The 14,053-nt window shown below is 32.3% G+C and overlaps 1 protein-coding gene across 4 annotated transcripts in view; it reads right to left on the reverse strand.

The window, feature by feature from the left end:
• Positions 1-14,053, reverse strand: part of ninaC (STKc_myosinIII_N_like and MYSc_Myo21 domain-containing protein ninaC) — a 232,689-nt gene that overhangs the window by 217,092 nt on the left and 1,544 nt on the right. The window lies entirely within an intron of this gene.

Raw genomic sequence — 14,053 nt, forward strand, 5'->3', positions numbered from 1 at the left:
CACTCTTATTAGCAACAGAAGATTGTACTTCGATCTGAAGGAATTCAATTCCAAATCAGTTAGTAAGCTACTGGATAGTAGTCGTTTGAGAAATATTACTTAGAAGAAAGCATATCATTAGTTATCTCCGCAAATAACGCTTGATAGTGATGAGCAGAAAATACCTGGATTAATCAGAAATGCGATATGTTCACTTGGAATTGGGTGAAACCATTAGAGAGCTTCACTGATTTTAAGTCTATTTTACATCGCTCTGTGCTAAAATAAACAGCTGTTTCTTCAGCCGTGGAACCTGCCAGTGGTAGATTTGTCAAAATCCCGAATTCTGTCATTTCGATCTAGGTTCAAATACAAGCGAACGGTCACGCAGCATGGGAGTTTCCTTGAGTTTTCTTTACGTGTAATGTAAATGTTAGGCAAGTTCTATTAGAAAGCCCTCCGCAAAGGCGTCCGTCTCTTTAGGCAGATAGCCCTCGCATGTATCACCATTGTTGTATTTGAAGATTTGGCAGAATTTCGAGAGTTGCGCGTAGTGGGTAAGAAACCAAGGTTCTCTGCTACAGAAGTATAAAATTCATCAAGTTGAAATATTAAACATAAAATTTAATCAGTGTCTTCTATCCTTAAGATTTAACAACATAAATGAACATACGTGTCAGACTATGACACATTAATGAACTTATACGATGGATAACGTACGATTGTACTATATTGGTACACTATAAATTGATCCTGCTTAACAGTCCTTTTCATATAGGCAGGTATATGGCGATGTAGATGGATAATCCGGAATGTTTGAGTAGATTCTTATTTCCAATGAACTGTTCCTTAGTAGGACTCCATGCATAACTTTACAGTTCCACGCTTGAGAGAATCAAAGCAGCTGGCCACGTCGGTAAACATCATTAGATAGCCTTAGCAGGGAGGTCAGACATTAGGATCCTGAGAATCGGGAAGACAGACTACCTGTTAATCTCTCCTCGTCTCCTCTTCGGCAGGAACCTTCCCCATAGCTATATAGTTCCGTATTTTCCCCTCAGGGCAATCGTGAATGGGAGAAATGCCAATTTCTATCTCTAACAACCATAATCTACATAATCCATTCCTTAGAAGTGAGGTTAAAGAGTGAGTAAACTATTAGTTGTTTAAGGTTAAGTCTACTATCATATGAAGTTTTTATTTATAGTTTAGTTTTATGCTTATAAAATACTCACGGCAACGTTTATAAGGAAAAATTGTAGTAGAATGCAAATAGCATTTCTGCACGGTCTTAAACACATATGCTGGTCTTTTGCAGTGGACCCAACTCTATGCCTTGTCTGATCAAACTTTGGGATACGGAATCATCTATGCTTAGAAACTTATTTTACACACTACGAATAAATGATTCAAAATTCCCATCGCAAAATGAGTGACATGCGAGCTCAGGCGCAATGCCAATACAGAATCTGAGTTCTTTTTTGCCAGTATAAGGCAAGATACGACAGGACCGGACAAGAATAAGCATAGGCGACATCATGATGTTATCATGTGATGATACAGATATTGCGCCCTGATGCTACTGACCCACTGAAGCATCCTACAGAAGTTCCATGCAATTATTCCAAAACATTTTCATGCAGTTATTATTTAGAAGAATCTGTATATCAATATAAAGACTTTTTAGTAATAGGTTTTGTTCACAAATATCGTGCCCTTGTTCCAAATGCTATTTTGCAACATTGTGGATTTTGTAATGAAATTTTGGATTATTTATCATATATCTTTTAAACTTCTTTTGTAGTTGGTCTTACTCTGCTATGTGTTTGCGTTAACGGGCGTGAGAAGACGTGTATGTTCTGGAGATCCTATTTTTCCATAACCACAGTTGTCTGAGAAAAAGTTATTTCTATCGTAGAAATAAGGGGGGGATCCAAGTCCAGATATGAATTGATTTAAACTAGGGTTATTGAGAAATCTTTTATCACTTATTACTTTGATTAGTTCATATGTTCTTCTGCGTTGGGGAAAACAGAGTTCCATTCGTTCTGCCAGATATGTTTGATTTTCTTGTTCGCTTCGTTTTTTAGGTATGACTCGGTTACAATTCTTTGGATTAATGACGAACTGACCTCATTGTTAAAACATCAAATGTGTACACCAAATGATTTGTATGACCTATTAAATTAGACAAATTTTGGCAGCACTTTATTTAAACTTTTCAAGTAATCAATCCTTCAAGGCAAATTGAAAATGATACAAAAAGTAATTCCAAATTTTGACATAAAGTGTTCCGGTCAAATTTTGTCCTACTCGATAGATTTCGCTTTTTGCTGAAAATGATTTTATTTTTAAGTTAGAGATTGCCAAAACATACATATTTTTGACTTTTAAAACACTTGTGTAACTGGAAGTATATAACTAGACCAAAGATTGCGAAAATAGTGGAGGATTTTAAGCTGGGTAAGGGGGGTCGGTATATTTTATATAGTATGTCACGAAAACCGTGAAAATTGATATTTGCATTGAAACGTGATGCCCGAATTTTTTCGCAATTACAAGACTTACTTTACTTATTACAAAGTTACAAAAATGGTATTTTAGATTTTATAAATCTGTGCTTAAAAAATGGAAGAACGATCCACTCCAAAATATCTGATTTACGTACTTGTCTAATTAAAAAGATACAGTACAGATATGCGTCGTAAGGATGTATTGATGGAACATTCCCTTATAGATTGCATGATCAAAGCTTATAAAAATCGCATTATTTTGAAGTGAGTAAGTTTTGATAGTTCCTGTTTCTGCTTCAATTCATGGAAACAATAAGTCATTAAAAATATAACACAGCATTTCTTCGCTTCTACGACACACCTTTTCCCACATAAGCGCGTTAGAAACGGCGTTGAGTCTTAAATTCCACATTTTATTAATTATTTTATATCGACACATTTTTTCCGACTTACTAATTTAAATAAGAATATTGTTATTTTAATAAACTTTAACTTCGTCGTAGTGGTTTTGATTTGCATGAAATGATTATTGCACGACTCAGTCATGCATGTTTAAAATCCCAGGGCATCATGTCTGACTCTAACGAATGAAATGATTACATATTTGCAGAACATGCTATTATTCGGTTTAGTGTTCATACGCTACGATACATCTTCTCCTTAATTCTAGAAGTCATTTTATCTCCTCTTTAAAAAGGAGTTTTTCTCGATATGTACTCGCTCTTGAACTGCTGTGATATTTATTGAGAATGCTAGGATCTAAATCTGTATTATAACGGAAGTATGACAACAAGGCTTATCCACTAAGCATGATGTAGATTATTCTATCTATATTGTTTGTCAAATCTATGTTGTTTGCAAAGACTAACCGAGCGTTGAGCATCTGAGATCTCTTTCATATAAAATTGAGTTAGAATCATTTGTTCTATTGATAAAGACGCTTTTCTTGTCTACCCCTCTCTTTCATATAGAATTGAATTAGAATCATTTGTTCTATTGATCAAGAAGCTTCTTGCCTATTCATTACGCTCAAGCTCTTTATGGGGATGCCAGTGTCGAAATACCACTGCAAAGTAGTTAACAACTGAAGGTTGGAATATCTATGAAATGTGTTTCAGGGATCACTGTGCAAAAAACTCAAACAACCCGGGGCATACTTTTATCTTAATAATTAGTTTAAAATATTTAAAAATAATTTGTATTAATTAATTTAGATAGCTTCCTCAAAATTTTGTTTGAGATGAAAACAGTTTACGAGCAAACTATTGTTGGAGAAAAAATATGATATTGTCTGAGTCAAACTCAAAACCATCCAGTCGTTAGATCATTGTATCACCAGAGCAAATACTATAAATGTCTTAATTCCTTACATCCAATTTTCCATCCAAAATTAGTTAAGAGGAGACCGGACAGTAAAATTATCATGAGCTTCCAACCGACCAATTCCAGTTTAATAACAAATTATTGTCCCCCAATTAGTTGAAGTGTCAAATGTTTGAGACCGAGGAAGTTCGAGAATGTGGTTTCGTTAAGAAATAATTGCTCTATTGCTCGCAATTGAACACTAGACCTTCCAGTTACCGGATCATTGGACTAACACAAACAACACAAAATCATACGAGAATGTCTTGATTTTTGCCAAATCATTCAAATAATATTTCAATATATTTATTTCCATATTTATTCAAGTGATTTTCTATAATTATTATTAAATTTCAATAAATTAAATATTCTATTCATTGAAAGATATAAAAGCTTCAACAAATTTTAAGCTTATTTTATGACCTTATCGGGACATCAGGCGCATTATACGAGTTCTGCATTCGCTAAATTCTTTGTAAAATATGCCTGTATTACTTATTCATCAATGATTACTGAACGCATAATAATACTGTGCTTCAGTATCACTGCATACTTTCGATCAACAATTTCAGTAACGATAAATCCGAAATAAAAGCCCTTGAGACTAGATGTCTGTTTACACGATATTTAAATACAATGATATTATTCAGGAGTTTGAAATAAAATAGTTACTTTAAGTATTGTAAGTTAAGCCTGGCATAGAAAGAATTTTTCTTTACTCGTTGCTCCCGGAATTTGTAGCAGCATCGGTAAATTTTCTTTGGGAATTAAACTACAAGACTGGAATTTATCCATTTGCAAATACTTGCATCGAAAATTAGAAATCTACTAAATTACGGAATTTGGGGAACAAACTATGTATACATGCGCATAGCTTAACGAAAACAGAACTTAAAGAAGTTATAACACAAACCTTCCAGCACAAGTCTTAAAAGATTCAAAAGGCTTTTGCATAAAAGCGCAGAAGGGCTTTAGTATGCTCAATGTATAATTCCTGATGATGTTAACGCTTCATTTGCATTTATCCTGGAATGCAAGTAGTATTGTGTTTTCGAGGCTTAATGGATTGCCATTACAACGAAGAAATCTGCATCGGATTCTAAGCATTAGCTTTTTGATCAAATAATTCTGTAATGAAGAACATTTTCTTTATTGATCGGTAAGTTCCTTTCTGAAATTGGAGCTTTAAATTTCTATTTCGAGGGCAGTTTACCTGGGCCGACATATTTACTGTCGCTTAAAACTGAAATGTTATCAAATGTCTTAGAGAATAATATCATAGTTAATGATATAGCAGAAAAGAATTTTAAAGTTGTATATAAGGTATTTGAAAAAAGATAGCAGATTTTATTTTAATAATTTGAATAGTTAGTAAGTGTAATTAAAATCTAAGAAATGAATTAAATAGCGTAAGCTTTTGGTTTATAAAAGTTATGATCTCATGACATATTTTACTAACAATATAGTTACTTAATTATAAAATTTAAGACTTAAAGACTTAAATTTTACAATTTAAGTCTTTAAGTCTTACAGGTTTACATTTAAAAGAAAACACTAGCTGGTAAGCCGTTTCCTATCCTTTGACATTTGGTAATTTGATAATAAGAATAAACTTATTAAGATTAAACTTAATATAATAATTGATAAAAATCGTTAAAGCATAGAAACGTTTTCCTCCAATAAAATAACACCGAAGAAATAGAATTTTAGGAAAGCTTAAAAATGGAATTCCACAGATATTTTAAAATTTTTATAGTGCCGGAGACATAAAAAATAGAATGCGTTTCTACTGGGATTCGAGCCGCAGATCTTTAGACTTCTATCTTGATCATCTAATCACTTACAAAACTTACAAACCACGCAGGAGAGAATGCAACAATTCCTTGTATTCATCACTCTTAAAGTCCGACTATGCAGAGGCACGAGACTCAGTCGACCGAAGCCAGGTGGTGACGAGCTATCACACAATTCGGTGGTAATTCTTTAGACCTCTAAAATAATTGCCGCTGTAGCAATTGTTTTAGCGGCCTATAAGAGTTAAAAATGAAATGCTACGTTAATGTAATTTGAATAATAGATCTTGCAACTGCTAGATGAGCAGGCAAACCACTTACACGCCCAGAATATGCAAGGAGGAATACGAAAATTCCTTATAACATAAAATTGTTAACAATTTCCACAAATAAGGAAATTGTAATTTTGGTGAATCTTCGGATTATGGTAACTTGGCGAATTTTTGGCGAAAATTTGGCGACCAACCCTGCTACAGCAACCTGCTATCTTTTTCTGAACGCCATTTTGTTTTCACAAAGTAAAGGCATGTTTTTATTCTATTTATTTATTATTTTTTTTACTTAACATTTTTCCCCCAACAATCTGCTAGCGGAATTACGCGTATGCTAGAACTTTTATGGAACAAAAGTGCTTAATCATGACGAAGATTAGGTGCGAATTCGGGAGAAAGTGCAGAATCGCCCACTGCTTCGCGCGTTTTTAAGAATTGCACATACGCGGTATCCATGTACACGTCGACCTATTTTCAATTAGAAAAAAAATCCCAGAATTGCACAAAAAGGGCACTGCGCTCACCCTTGACTTTATCCATGTACACATCGCCCTATTTTCACTTAAAAAGTTAAAGAAAATTCACAAAAATCCAATTCTTCTTACTCTTGTAAAAAGCGTCAAACAAATAAGTGGACGATTCTGCACTTTAGCATTTAAATTGTTTCTAAGTGCTTATTAGCTAAAATCACGATCGGAATTTTCCGGAAAATGTCACATGACATGTCTCATGATCTCTCATTTCTCTGAGACAAAATAATCTGTGATTCGAACTGTGTACTTCTCAGATTATTGCTAAAGTCCTACCTAGTAACCTTTATCGCCTTAACAAAATGTCTTCAAACTACCTGTTACCATATTCCAAAGATTAGCCGTAATTTTATTTTCCTTTAAAATTGTGTTTGAATACTTACATGCATGCTATATTCAGAACTATTTATAAACAAGCGTCTTTAGTTTTATTGAATGGTATCTTTGATCGCATGATGATGGAAGGTTACTTTGTTTTGAAAAATATGACTATGAAAAAATATTTTCTTCACTATCATCTATCTTTTTATCGGTCTCATGCAAAAATTTAAATCTTCGTGCTCCTTTTTTTTAAAAGATCTGCATGACGGAAAGTGAGTTACTACCGAAAACATGCTGGCACACATCTCCGTGAACGAAAATATCGGAGAGAAAACAAGACGAGGGAAGACATTATGGTTGAACAGGAAGTGAGAAGAGAGTATTGGGCACAAAATATTATGATTAAAAAAATAAAACAATCATAAAATAGCTATCGGATTTCTTCTCCAGATTTTAAAGTTTTAAAATATATTTTTTCATGAAAAACTAATAATATGATTTTGCAAAAAGGATAGAGTAAGTTATGACTTTGAGAGATTATTACATGAATTTATAATTTGATTTTCTGCAGAATGCAGATGTAATTTCTACCATTTTTTTCTATTTTGAGAGGATAATAAATTGTTATTCATACTTCAGTAACTTACTGCTATTTTCTAAAAAAAGTTAAAATAAATGAGTTAAAAATAATAATATGAGTAAAGTATTCCCCATTTCTTTTTATACCTATTTTTATATCTATTTTTTTAATTCTAAGATTCAGTGTTTATCAAAATTTTGCAGTAATATGCTTTGGCTAAAATGATGACTTTCCAGCACTATGTATAAAATGATGGAAAGAAGAATATAAATGAAGGAAAATACGACTAACATTGAAACATTGTAATGGAGTTTCTAAATTAAAGGGAACATATAACTAAGTTTAAAAAATAGAGCTTATTAAAAACACGCAGTAGTACTTAGTATAATATTTTAATAAATGATAACATTTAAGCTTTATTTTCCATTATTTTTAGTTAGAAAGACGCTTGTTATCGTTCACAGAACAGCTGTGTTTTCAGCCACAATTAGTTTTCTAAATTTAGCTACCATTATTTATTAAGCTACTTATTAAAAAGTTTACTTATTAAAAAAAGTTTTGGATTGGTATTCCTTGCAATTTAATGAGCGTGTTTAGAGTAAAAATAAATGGCCTTTAATTTTATGGAAAAATGAGGTTTGCTTAGTATTAAAGATACTGGATACTATTTTTGAAAACATTTCCGCTTTTGTTTTTAATTTTAAGGGTTTTGAAAATGCTAATCGATGGAGAAGTTGCTGCCGAAACGAATAAACATATGAAATAAACATTTTTTTCTGCCCGGGAATTAAACCACATATCTTCGAGATTGCACGCCGAGCGTACCAACCATTTAAAGCCTGTAAGATATCACGAGGAGTCTAACTTTATAACATTTTTACCAGTTTACACAGGAAAAGCACATTCCTTCATTATTTTAAAATGTTTTTGCTCAGAACAGTTGCTACAAATGAAAATAATTAGGAAAAAAGAAACTTAACTGCGAATTTTGGTGTTTTCCCAAGGCCAGCTTTTTACATATGTCCCTAAAGCATTGAAAAATTTTGCATTTTCACATTTATTTTTAGCTTTGATATGGTTGCAGATATAACCTCACCCGCGTTGGCTTTCCACAAATTGCATTATTGGGCTTCTGCATAATGAATAAAAAGAAAGCACATGTGAGGGATAGCAATTTATTGGAAATGCGTATACAATGGGTTTTCAGATATACTTATTGATAATAAAATTCAAAACTAAATTTTCTTTTAAAACTTCAAACATGTTTGGATCGAAATATTAAATCTAAATTAATTATTTACTTAAGGTTAAGAATTTTTTTCCAAAATGTAAATGTTTTCGATATTCGATTGCATTCCAACTAAACTTGGTTGTTTATATATATTTAATTTAAATGTATGAATTATGCATTTGTAAAGTATTACTTACTTAAGAAAGAAAAATTTGAATTTCTGCGCTTTATTAAAAGCAAGAATTGTTTGAGTTTATTTTGTTGATTTTGGGTGAACCAGGTGTATTTTCTTATGAGTAATCTAATTTTCGAAAAGGTACGACAGTGAATTAGGTAAATTACGTTTTATTTCGCTTAAGTAAGAAATATTTATATCTTTAAGAACCTAATTTAAATCATTTACGAAAGAATGTTTATACATACGGGTTGGGGTTATGTGTCATAAAATAACAGCGATGAACATAGCATTGAAATCTGAAAAAATAATTCCACAAAAACAGAGTGAAATAAAAACTAATGTTTTTTATGTTGGCAGTATGCAAGTATTAATTGGATTGAGGAATTTATATTTCTTAGCCATCATCCGTTTCGATGACACTGGTCCGATGAAACACCTGAGGTAGCTTCGTAGATTTTATTTCGAAGTTTAAATCCATAAAATAAATAAAACAACGCTATTTACATTTTCCAAATTATTTACGTTTCATAGCTTGTGGCGAAAATGAAAACATTAATTATTCAATAAATACATGCATAGCATATATAAATATGTTAAATTTGTAGCTTGTAAACCAACAAAAATATTCAGTTGGTTCAGCTTTAGGCCCAAAATGGGTTATTAGCCTCGAAATGGGATTTTACGTCCAAGCGCTGTGAATGCGTCGCTTCATTTTTTTATATGAGTCTGTTGCCATTTGGCAAAATGTGAGATATTTATTTTTTGAATTCGGTCTGCCTGTTGTTGATTAAAAACTAAGCTACCTGAAAGCCATAGATGCAGATTTTAAGAATATCTATTTCTTACTTTAGAATCGGATTTAGTACTTTAGAATTTACGATTTATCTAATTAAAAATGTTCAGTGTTATCACAGAATGATGTTATACACTTTCTGTAATTTATTTCATACACTGTAAAATTTTAATGAACATTTATTAACAAAATTAGCAGTTTTAAAGCCAACAGTGGTTGCACTGGAATAAAGCATTTTTTTCTCTAGCAAGAGACTGTTTATCGGAAATTCTAAAGATATCCTGTTTTTAAATATTTTGTGATTTTGCTGTTGAATTGAATTTTATGTGGCGTACGTGATATTTAATAAATAAAGTTTATATACCAAAAATTAATAATAAAAAGGAAAAAAGTTTTCTAAGCTATTTTACTAAGAAAACTCAAAACTGATATGATAAAATTAGAAAAGACTGAAAAGAATAGAAAAATGTTACGCTGACACTTAAAATTGCATCAGGGATTCTAAACATATGCTACTTCGCTGCTTCTAAAATATTTTGCAATTTTACTGTTGAATTGTATACGTTATGGTGCGTGCTGTCGTAGTGTGATAAACACAATGCTTAACCCTTTGTTGCATCATATCCACTCTAGTAGACAAGAGTTTAAATTTGTTTATTCTTCTGTAAATGCCTTAACAGATTCCATTCCTGGGTTTATTCATTCTATATTATTAGAACTTTCAACTGTCGATCATAGATGGCTGTATAGCATCACTAACTGCTATTTGGAAAACGGCTGCTACTTCTGTTTCCAAGTTAATACAGTTTCTCATAGTAAACATTATATAAAATTGCTTACAGTTTCTTATACTGCCATTTTTTATTCATAATTAGTAATTTTAAACATTTTATTTTAAATGTTAGTTTGAGAAAACTGTGGAGTGGGTAGATAAAGGTCTACCGAAAAGAGTGAATTGAAACCCAAATGTACTGCTTATCAAGCCAAAATACCACTGGAAATGTTTATGTTTGGCAAGGAATTTCTAGAACATTTGACATTTGAATCCAATAAGTACAGATTACAAAATCGTAGCAAAATGAATTCAATCACAATCGACGAAATGAAGGTATTTTGGGGGATCTGTATGTACATGTCAGTTGTAGATTTACCATTTAGAAGATGGTAATGATCACTGCAAACAAGGCAGGAAATAATTTCAAATGGCACTGACCGTAAATCTTTCGGAAGAGATTTGTATGCATGTACGTATATGCATGCTGTCCACTGTAGTAAACATATTTAAAATGAAATTTGAATAACATTAATATTTTTTTATTATTACTAAGGTTATTTTAAGTAGAAAAAATACAAACATTTTCGTTTAACGTTTCTAGATTATTTGTATGCAACAAAGGGTTAACAAAGCTAAAAGATTTTTTTAAAAATGAGTTAGCAAGAATGAAAACTACTGCAGAGTGATAAACTGCAAGCTTAGCGAGATTTATTTTTTATCTATCTATGTAGTGCTTTTTGGTGATTAAGACAGTATTCTCATCTGATCCGCGAATTTCTATAAATTTTACGGCATTGAATAATATTTTGTAAATCTCAGGTTTTTATGCAAATATCGAATGAAATTCGCAAATTTTGGAATTTTAGCCTATTACGCGTTAATTGATGATACAAGTATTATATTATTTTTTATGTTTATATATTTTTTACACTAATTTTTGTTAGAAATTCAGCAAAAATGCGTTGAAAAGTTATTTTACTAAGAAATGTAAACTACAGTAGTGAAATTTGATTTAACGCTAACGTTTCCTGGATTTCTGCAACATGAGAAATATTCATTCCCGTTTGCAGGCCCACCAGTGGCCGAGCGGTAAAGTCATTGAACACTGGTAGTTCGGTCCGAGGTTCGAATCCCGCGAACGGGCTGTCTGCATGGGCGTTTTCGTGGTTTTCCCCATGTGTAAAGTGTATACGAGCCAGTTTCCCTTAGAAAGTCCTCCACGAAGGCACCCCTCCCCTTAGGCAAATAGCCCTCGTGTGCTTTGCCATAATTAAATACACATACATTCCCATTTGCCTGACGATATGAACAAACAGTATCGAATAATAATCTTTTTGGAAAGTGATAATAAAAATTATGCGCAACATAATTTATAAAACCATCATCCAATTTAATGGTTTCTTGATAATGGTGTTAAAAGGGTTTCCAGAATTTGACTTTTAAAGAAAACTAAATTTCAATTAAATACGTAGTATAATATTTATTGAGTTGCGTGCTCGGTACTTGTGTTACTGTTTCGTTTCGAAAAGTCACGCTCGTCTCCCTAAACCAAAGCTTAATATAAAGCCTCAATCGCGATATTTTAGAACAAGTCTTAAACCTGCCGCAACATTGCGAATTTTGTCTTTTCTTACGTGGGTTAATTTATAGCCTTACCCATAAGTGATTAAACAGACAAAGAAACTATTTAAACAAAGGATTTACAAACATTGAATTAAATATACTCATTCAAATAATTACTTTTGTTTTCTTGAAGAAGGCAGTTCAATCTTAAACCCTCTCAAAATTCACCCACTGTATAGATAACCCTTAGAATGAATAATATTAATTTTTCCTTTTGAGGTTAAATATTGTCTATTTTCATGCATCCCTAAAAATTAAAATTATAATACAGTTCATTCTATATTTTGAATTCCAGTCTTAGATGATGCTCTTTGCTTAGACTATAAAAAATTCCTTTATTTCTACTCCTGGCATCAGCAATCTGTATAGATAAAGAAGAAGGCTGTATGTTTGGTTGTCCTCTAATAAAACGTTCACTTCTATAGCTATCGTCACCAAACTTTCTACAATTCTTTTCTGGGTCTTGGAAAAGGTCAACATCCAATTTTCTTCAAAAAAACAATGAGCTAAAATCAGAGATATTAATTACAAACTCAGAAAAACGATACGTTTTGCCCTCATTTTTCCGACTGGCAAAAGTCTCGCAAGCTGGAGATGAAAATCTGCTTTGTTTCGAAAGTTGTTGCCACTGCTCGCTTTCAAATCCTAGAGTTCGGTAATAAAAAAATTCCAAGTTTTACGATGAAATAAAAATAGCATTGGCAAACATTAAATACAATATTCCCGATTTCAAACTTCGTGGAAAGCCATTTCGACTGTTCCCATCTTCGTACTTCTTTAATCAGCCGGAATACTAATTAAGAACTCTGAAAGCGCTAATTTTCGCACTCATTTTTACACAGTCTTGGGTGTTGGAGATAAAAATGCTTTATTCCGAAAAGTGTTTCTGCTGCTCGCTTTAAAATCGTAGAGTTTTTTAATCAAAAATTTGTAAGTTTTACAAAATCTATACATATAAAGAAGAATATCTGTTTATGTGTTTGTTTGTTTGTTTGCGTTATTGATTTCTCATCAATTATGATCTATGTTTGGCCACATTTAATCGACTAAAATTGAATATGAAGATGAAACAGTGGATAGAACTTGAGTTTTTACGACGACCACTTGGTTGGAAAGACGAAAATCATTAAAATCTGCGTGCCATTGTTGCTGATATAATGAGAGAGAATTAGCTTATTTTTCTATAGAAATTTTTTATATGGGTTCCATATCGCACCAGAGTGAAAAATGTATGAGAATCATACTTTTTGCATCGTTATTAGAGAAGGATTACAGCGGTATCGTGCTCTCTGTTGTTAGATGCATTATTCTTAATCTAACTTAACTGGAATCGGGCACGTCCGCTACTAATAATATCATCAAATTTATGTTATTGTGCATTGAAATTTTAATGTTAAAGTTTTAATGGAACCTGATAAAGTTTAATGTATAGCTCCACTTAAATGCGATAGGCTTAATTTGTCACGCAGCTGAAGTCATTTTTCAAGCCATTGAGTAGATTCATATTAGCCTACAAGTTTGGTTTTAGTAACGCGTTATTCTCATGCTAAAACGAAAATTAGGTTGTACAGACATTGGGATTTTTTTTTTGGAAGCCGGAATGATGAAAAATGAGCAAACGCTTGCGCCAGGAATCGAACCAGAGACCTCTGGAATACGCGCCCAGCATGCAGACCACCACACCACGAAGGCACGAGAAGAAGGCGGGAGAAATACCTTATAAGGCTGAATTTAAAAGGAGAGCGAAACTGTAGTTTTGTGAAAGCACTGTCGCAACAATCCAGTGTGTCATATCAGCCAGAGATGATGAATTGCCCACATATCGAATCTGCGAATTATAGGTGCTACAGAGCAGGATTTGCTTATCCACTGCAGAAGCCGAAATAATAAATAATAATTTGATTTTGTGATTTACTGCTTAAAACACCTGTATTCTCAAACTCCGCAGGTAGTGTTATCTAGTTGGACTTGTTAAATTGTTTTTCATTTAAATACGCTATTTTTGAATTTAAAAATAATCCCTTTAGTTAAGCTTTATCTCTTTTCTTCTGTTATTACAATTTAGTTAGATTTCTATTGAATTTAAGAAAATAAAATTCTTCG

Source organism: Stegodyphus dumicola, chromosome 5 (assembly GCF_044657685.1).
Source record: "Stegodyphus dumicola isolate Sdum_Otavi_A_Nest chromosome 5, ASM4465768v1".
Classification (NCBI taxonomy): domain Eukaryota; kingdom Metazoa; phylum Arthropoda; class Arachnida; order Araneae; family Eresidae; genus Stegodyphus; species Stegodyphus dumicola.